The sequence below is a fragment of the Diuraphis noxia genome, unplaced genomic scaffold, assembly GCF_037042655.1.
Source record: "Diuraphis noxia isolate RWA-SAM2 unplaced genomic scaffold, SU_Dnox_SAM2 contig0021, whole genome shotgun sequence".
Lineage (NCBI taxonomy): Eukaryota > Metazoa > Arthropoda > Insecta > Hemiptera > Aphididae > Diuraphis > Diuraphis noxia.
The window spans coordinates 2501-10000 of NW_028301731.1; the positions used below are offsets into that span (position 1 = coordinate 2501).

The following is a 7500-nucleotide window of genomic DNA, read 5'->3' on the forward strand; positions in this document are numbered from 1 at the left end:
GAGCTAGTTGCTTCGGCAGGTGAGTTGTTACACACTCCTTAGCGGATTCCGACTTCCATGGCCACCGTCCTGCTGTCATCAGCAACCAACGCCTTTCATGGTCTCTGAATACGCGTCGATTTCGGCGCCTTAACTCGGCGTTCGGTTCATCCCGCAGCGCCAGTTCTGCTTACCAAAAATGGCCCACTAAGCGCCTAGGGTTCCGTCGCCGGCTTCGCACGCGGTTCACGCGGTGTACCAGGTAAAGCCGGCGATCTCACCCATTTATAGTTTGAGAATAGGTTGAGGTCGTTTCGGCCCCAATGTCCTCTAATCATTCGCTTTACCGTATGAGACATCCTCCGTGTTACGAGCGGGTTGTTACCGCGCCGTACAGCGCGGAGTCCCACCGGCGTCCGTACGCCCGCGAACGGGCGGGACACATCGGCGCCAGCTATCCTGAGGGAAACTTCGGATGGAACCAGCTACTAGATGGTTCGATTAGTCTTTCGCCCCTATACCCAGCTCAGACGATCGATTTGCACGTCAGAATCGCTGCGGACCTCCATCAGGGTTTCCCCTGACTTCATCCTGGCCAGGCATAGTTCACCATCTTTCGGGTACCAACGTGTGCGCTAAGGGTGCGCCCCCGGACGGCCGGAGCCGACCTGGCGGAGACGCCCCCGGACTGCGGACCAGCGCGACTTTGAACGCCGGTGGGTTCGGTCGCTAGGCCATCGTCCGCACCGTAAACGGTTCACTTTCATTGCGCCAAACGTGGTTTTTCGTGAGATCACCGTTGACTCGCGCACACGTTAGACTCCTTGGTCCGTGTTTCAAGACGGGTCGGAAAGTAGCCCGAAACTCGTCGCCGACCGACGGGACCCCGCCTGCGACGGGGCCGCGTCGACGGTTCATGCCGTCGGGCGAGCCGACCAGGAGCACCGGGGTTCGGCGCGAACGGTCACGCCGAGGCGCGACCGCCGCGACGAACCGCCACCCGGGCCCTTCGGCCGGCGCCCAACGAGTCGCGACGTCCGCTGACCGAGCGAAAGATCCGGCCGGCGGTGAGACCACCGACCGTGAATTCGCCCGGCGGGGACTCGCGGGCTCTGTCCGTTTACACCCGAACGGTTTCACGTTCTTATGAACTCTCTCTTCAAAGTTCTTTTCAACTTTCCCTCACGGTACTTGTCCACTATCGGTCTCGTGGCCGTATTTAGCCTTAGATGGAGTTTACCACCCGCTTCGGGCTGCACTCTCAAGCAACCCGACTCGAAGGCGCGGTCCGATCCCGGAACGCTGTGACGGCCTCTACTGGCCTGGCACCATCTGCGGGCCATGGCCCCGTTCAAGGGAGACTTGGACCGTCACGTGCGCCCCGGCAACGAGGCCGGCCCGTACGCCACAACTCCCATACGTGCCGCGACACAAAAGTGCGCGGCGGGATTCGGCGATGGGCTTTTCCCTGTTCGCTCGCCGCTACTGGGGGAATCACGGTTGTTTTCTTTTCCTCCGCTTATTAATATGCTTAAATCCGGCGGGTAGTCCCGCCTGATCTGAGGTCGGAACAAGTGTGTGGTACGTGTGGTGGTGGTAACTGGTGCGCGGGTCCGCGCTCCGTCCGCGCGGCGACGGTCCGCGTCCGCTTCTCGGTTGCCGGAGAGGTGGCGTCTCGAGGACGACTCTCAGCCGACCCGGCCGCGCTCTCGCGCGGCGGGCGGACGGGGACGTGCCGTTCGACGGCGCGAGAACCCGTGACTGTTTGCCGTCACAACTTGGGCGGACGACCGGGGGCAGCCGCGAGCGGTAGCCCGCGTTTTCCCCGGTCGAGCCGCCAAACTCGCGCGGGCGCGGCGTGCGGCCGACGGGCGCGCGGGCGCCGGTCCCCGTGAGGACCGGACGCGGCGCGCGCGCTCCGCCGGACGCCTGCCGTGCCGGCGCATCGGTCTGGCCGAGTATCCGGTATACGACCCTCAGACAGGCGTGGCCCGGGACCCGCGGGTCACCGAGGCCGCAATGTGCGTTCGACTGGTCGATGTTCGTATAACCTGCGGATTACACGACGACGCGCAGATAGCTGCGGTCTTCATCGATCCACGAGCCAAGTGATCCGCCGTTCGGGGTCGGGTGTTTGTTTTTTTTTTTTCGTTTACACAATCGTCTTCCGACGACGGTAACCATCTTTCGGTCGACTCTCGGTCGGGGGTCGCGGCGCGCGGGCGGTCGGCGGACGACAACCGTGCGCGGTTGTCGCGCGCGAGCGCACGCGGCCACGGGGTCGGATTAGGCGCGCGCGAGACCGGCAAGCGAGTCGCCGGCGCCGCGGGCCCGTCTCTAATGATCCTTCCGCAGGTTCACCTACGGAAACCTTGTTACGACTTTTACTTCCTCTAAACGGCCGAGTTCGGTCATCTTCCCGGTCGCGCGACGACCCAGCCCCCGAGGGGGCCGAATAACGCGCGTCCAGTCCGAAGACCTCACTGCGGTCGTTCAATCGGTAGTAGCGACGGGCGGTGTGTACAAAGGGCAGGGACGTAATCAACGCGAGCTGATGACTCGCGCTTACTGGGAATTCCTCGTTCACGTGGAAAAATTGCAAGCCACGATCCCTAAGCACGAAGGAGGTTCAGCGGGTTACCCGGAAGCCTGTCGGCCCAGGAATGTTAACACACGCTGATTCCTTCAGTGTAGCGCGCGTGCGGCCCAGAACATCTAAGGGCATCACAGACCTGTTATCGCTCAGTCTCGTGCGGCTATTTTCGTCCGCCGCCTGTCCCTCTAAGAAGAGTTTAAGCTCCTGGGAGCCGGCGGTAGCCCTAGTAACGTATCGTGATCCGCCGGCGACGGCCGCGAACGCGGCGCGCTTCACCGCGGAGCCCAGCGCACGACTGACGCACGGCGACCGGAGGTTGCCCCCCGACCCCCGCACGCCCGCCGCACGCCGGGACGCGGATGGCGCGGCCGCGCCCGACGACCGCCGTGGACGACGGGCGAACGCGTTCGGGGATACCGGGCCGAGCCGACGGGAACGCGAACGCAGACGGCCGAAACCGCCGGCGCCGCGCCCACGCCGACCCGGGTTTACCCGCCTAGTTAGCAGGACAGAGTCTCGTTCGTTATCGGAATTAACCAGACAGATCGCTCCACCAACTAAGAACGGCCATGCACCACCACCCACCGAATCAAGAAAGAGCTCTCAATCTGTCAATCTTTCCGGTGTCCGGGCCTGGTGAGGTTTCCCGTGTTGAGTCAAATTAAGCCGCAGGCTCCACTCCTGGTGGTGCCCTTCCGTCAATTCCTTTAAGTTTCAACTTTGCAATCATACTTCCCCCGGAACCGAAAAGCTTCGGTTTCCCGGAAGCTGCCCGCCGGGTCGTTAATGAAACGCCGGCGGATCGCTAGCTGGCATCGTTTACAGTTAGAACTAGGGCGGTATCTGATCGCCTTCGAACCTCTAACTTTCGTTCTTGATCATACGAGAACGTACTTGGCAAATGCTTTCGCGTCAGTTCGTCTCGAGACGATCCAAGAATTTCACCTCTAACGTCTCGGTACGAATGCCCCCGCCCGTCTCTGTTGATCATTACCTCCGGTCCCGAAAACCGGCCCGGCGGGACGCGCGGGCGACTGGCGCCCGCGGCCCGGCGGCCCGCGCACGGAAACGCCCCGGAAGGCGGTTTCGCGCGCCCGCGAAGGGCGGAGATGCGCGGGACCGAGGTCTTGTTCCATTATTCCATGCGACCAGTATTCAGGGCCTTTTGACGAGACGGCCGTGAAGCCGCCCCGCCAGATTTGAGCCTGCTTTGAGCACTCTAATTTGTTCAAAGTAAACGTGTCGGCCCGCCGACGGCACTCGGTGAAGAGCACCGCGCAGCAAGATTGGAGTAGGCGGCCGCCGTCGTCGAACCCCGACGGCCGCGCGACGCGTGGCCGCGCGGCGCGCCGGGAGCACGAGACACGTGTCCGCCTGCCGACAATACGTCCGGCCGACGTGCCGGTAACTAACACCCCGAGACGGCTGACGAGCGCGACGGCGACCGCGCCGACGGGACACGTGGTCCCGCGGCACGGCCGGCCGCGACACGCCGGACCGCCAGGGTGGTCCGGCACCGCCCAGACACAGATCCGACTACGAGCTTTTTAACCGCAACAACTTTAATATACGCTATTGGAGCTGGAATTACCGCGGCTGCTGGCACCAGACTTGCCCTCCAATTGATCCTCGTTTAAAGGTTTTAAAGTGTTCTCATTCCGATTACGGGGCCTCGGATGAGTCCCGTATCGTTATTTTTCGTCACTACCTCCCCGTTCCGGGAGTGGGTAATTTGCGCGCCTGCTGCCTTCCTTGGATGTGGTAGCCGTTTCTCAGGCTCCCTCTCCGGAATCGAACCCTGATTCCCCGTTACCCGTTACCACCACGGTAGGCATGGAACCTACCGTCGACAGTTGATAAGGCAGACATTTGAAAGATGCGTCGCCGGTACGGAGACCGTGCGATCAGCTCGAAGTTATTCAGAGTCACCAGGTCTTTGCGCGGGCCGCGATCGGGACGCGCACGAAGCGCGCCGCGACGGGCCGGTTTTGATCTAATAAAAGCGTTCCTCCCGCGCGCGACGCCCGAGAGCGCCGCGACGGTCGGAACTCTGTCGGCATGTATTAGCTCTAGAATTACCACAGTTATCCAAGTAACTTGGGTACGATCTAAGGAACCACAACTGATTTAATGAGCCTTTCGCGGTTTCACCTTAATGCGGCTTGCACTGAGACATGCATGGCTTAATCTTTGAGACAAGCATATGACTACTGGCAGGATCAACCAGGGATCTCGGGTTTACTGCTACCGCGCCCCGCGACCGCCACGCGCGTGGCGGCCTGGGACGCGTGCGTCCGAGCGCCGGTCCGACGCCCCGCGGAAGGGGGCGGCGAGCCGACGCCGAGGGCGATCGCGTGGCCGGGACCGCTGTGGGTCACGGCCGCGCGACCGACCGCGGTTCAACAACAACAAAATGTGTGTGTGGTGTGGTCGGCACACGGAGTGCGACACGTTGACGAGACGGACCGGGTGACGGTCGACCGCCGGGTTCGGGTGACGGTGTGTGCACGGGTCCCCGGCGAGCGTACCGAGACCGGCTCTCGCCCGATTCGTAACGGCCCCCAGCCGAGATCGAGGGGGAAGCCGGGACGCGACGCGAAGTCCGCCGTCCCGTGGCTTCGCCCCGGCGACCGCCGGGCGCGGCGACGATGGCCGGCCGCGGCGGGAATGTTCTGGCGTCGAGTGTTCGTGACACGCGGAACGGTAACGGGAGTCGTCATCGGTGTGGATTGGCGCGCGCCGCGCAAACACCGGCTGGTGGACGCGCGGCGCCGGTTGAGTTTCGCCACTCGGATTGCGAGATGGGTCGGCGGCCGAAACGCGGACGCGTGTCACCTTCCGCCGGCTCTCACCGGACCGGCCACTCAACCGACGGTGTCCCGCGTACGTGGACGACCGTCAGTTGGCGGCGACCGGTGGGCGCCGCGAGGTGTACGCGCCGTCTTCGGCGTCGCCCGTGGCTTTGCTGTTGTGGTGTTCGTGATCGGCGGCCGGCCGTCGACTGCAACGCCGACGACCGAACCGCTCACAAATTTACAAAATCCCGGGTTTTTCCACCTTAATGGCGTAGCGTCGTTCGTGTAACAGTGGACGCGCGCCCGTGGACTACCGCAATCCGCGCCCGTATCGGATCCCCCCGCCCGAACACTAATACCCCCGCCACAATCGCATTTCGCCTAACGTTGTTACAAGTCGTCGACCACCGTACGCACGCCGCTTGGCGGCACGGCACGAAAAAAAGTGGCGGGACGCAAATCTAGCCGGCCGACCACCTACGACACCGACCACCGGGCGCGCGGATTGGGACAGTGATAATACATTTCGTCTAACCGACCACCCGTAATGGCGTAGCGTCGCTCGTGCAACAGTGGACGCGCGCCCGTCAACTACCGCAATCGGCGCGCGTATCGGTTCCCCCCACCCGAACACTAATACCCCCGCCGCAATCGCACAATCGAAAAATATTTAAAAATCGCATCACGTCCGTCGGACCTACTATTCCTGATAGTATTCGGTGCGCCCGACGAGATCACCTCTTTGGTTCGTCCACCGAACACCGACCGATAACGAGTTATTGGGTTTGGAAAAAATCGCGATCCAAAAACTCCGGTTTCGAAACCCCGTGCAACGTCGACGTCCGGGCAGCCCGCATGCGACCTACCCCGGCTCGACGGACCACCGTGGACGGTCGACTGGAAAATAAAACGTGTTCATCGTAAACGACGTTAGGACGCGCGTAACAGTGCTACGTAATTTTTTTTCACCCGACCACCCGACATGAACAAATCTTCTCCCGTCCCACCGACCGCGGTCTACCCGGGCCACCCGAGCGCATTTCGTCTAACCGACCACCCGTGACGTTGTTACAAGTCGTCGACCACCGTACGCACGCCGCTTGGCGGCACGGCACGAAAAAAAATGGCGGGACGCAAATCTAGCCGGCCGCCATGCGGTCCCGAGTAGCAGTACCGGCCGACCGCCTACGACACCGACCACCGGGCGCGCGGATTGGGACAGTGATAATACATTTCGTCTAACCGACCACCCGTAATGGCGTAGCGTCGCTCGTGCAACAGTGGACGCGCGCCCGTCAACTACCGCAATCGGCGCGCGTATCGGTTCCCCCCACCCGAACACTAATACCCCCGCCACAATCGCACAATCGAAAAATATTTAAAAATCGCATCACGTCCGTCGGACCTACTATTCCTGATAGTATTCGGTGCGCCCGACGAGATCACCTCTTTGGTTCGTCCACCGAAAACCGACCGTTAACGAGTTATTGGGTTTGGAAAAAATCGCGATCCAAAAACTCCGGTTTCGAAACCCCGTGCAACGTCGACGTCCGGGCTGCCCGCATGCGACCTACCCCGGCTCGACGGACCACCGTGGACGGTCGACTGGAAAATAATACGTGTTCATCGTAAACGACGTTAGGACGCGCGTAACAGTGCTACGTAATTTTTTTTCACCCGACCACCCACCCGACATGAACAAATCTTCTCCCGTCCCACCGACCGCGGTCTACCCGGGCAACCCCGAGCGCATTTCGTCTAACCGACCACCCGTGACGTTGTTGCAAGTCGTCGACCACCGTACGCACCCGCGTAAATCGAACGCTGCACGCCGCGTGGCTGCACGGCACGAAAAAAAATGGCGCCGCCTGCGCGGGCGGGACGCAAGCCGCGTCCCGCTAGCCGGCCGCCAGGCGGTCCCGCGTAGCAGTGCGGCCGACCACCGGGCGCGCGCGGATTGGGACAGTGATAATACAACATGCACACTGTCCTTATTACCTTCTGGTAGATGAGGACAGTGCACTGTCCCTATCGTCCCCGATAGCGATGAGGACAGTGCACTGTCCTTATCGTCCCCGTTAGCGATGAGGACAGTGCACTAACCCCCTCGTCACCGATAGCGATGAGGAC

At 62.0% G+C, this 7500-nt stretch overlaps 2 non-coding genes and 1 pseudogene across 2 annotated transcripts; all 3 read right to left on the minus strand.

Moving 5' to 3' along the window:
* Positions 1–1547, minus strand: part of LOC149053912 (large subunit ribosomal RNA) — a 3910-nt pseudogene extending 2363 nt beyond the window's left edge.
* Positions 1548–1949: 402 nt separating this feature from the next.
* On the minus strand, positions 1950–2107 carry LOC149053913 (5.8S ribosomal RNA). The gene has a single exon (XR_016192440.1). It is a non-coding gene; the product is annotated as a 5.8S ribosomal RNA (ribosomal RNA).
* Positions 2108–2317: 210 nt separating this feature from the next.
* On the minus strand, positions 2318–4805 carry LOC149053914 (small subunit ribosomal RNA). The gene has a single exon (XR_016192442.1). It is a non-coding gene; the product is annotated as a small subunit ribosomal RNA (ribosomal RNA).
* Positions 4806–7500: the final 2695 nt, after the last annotated feature.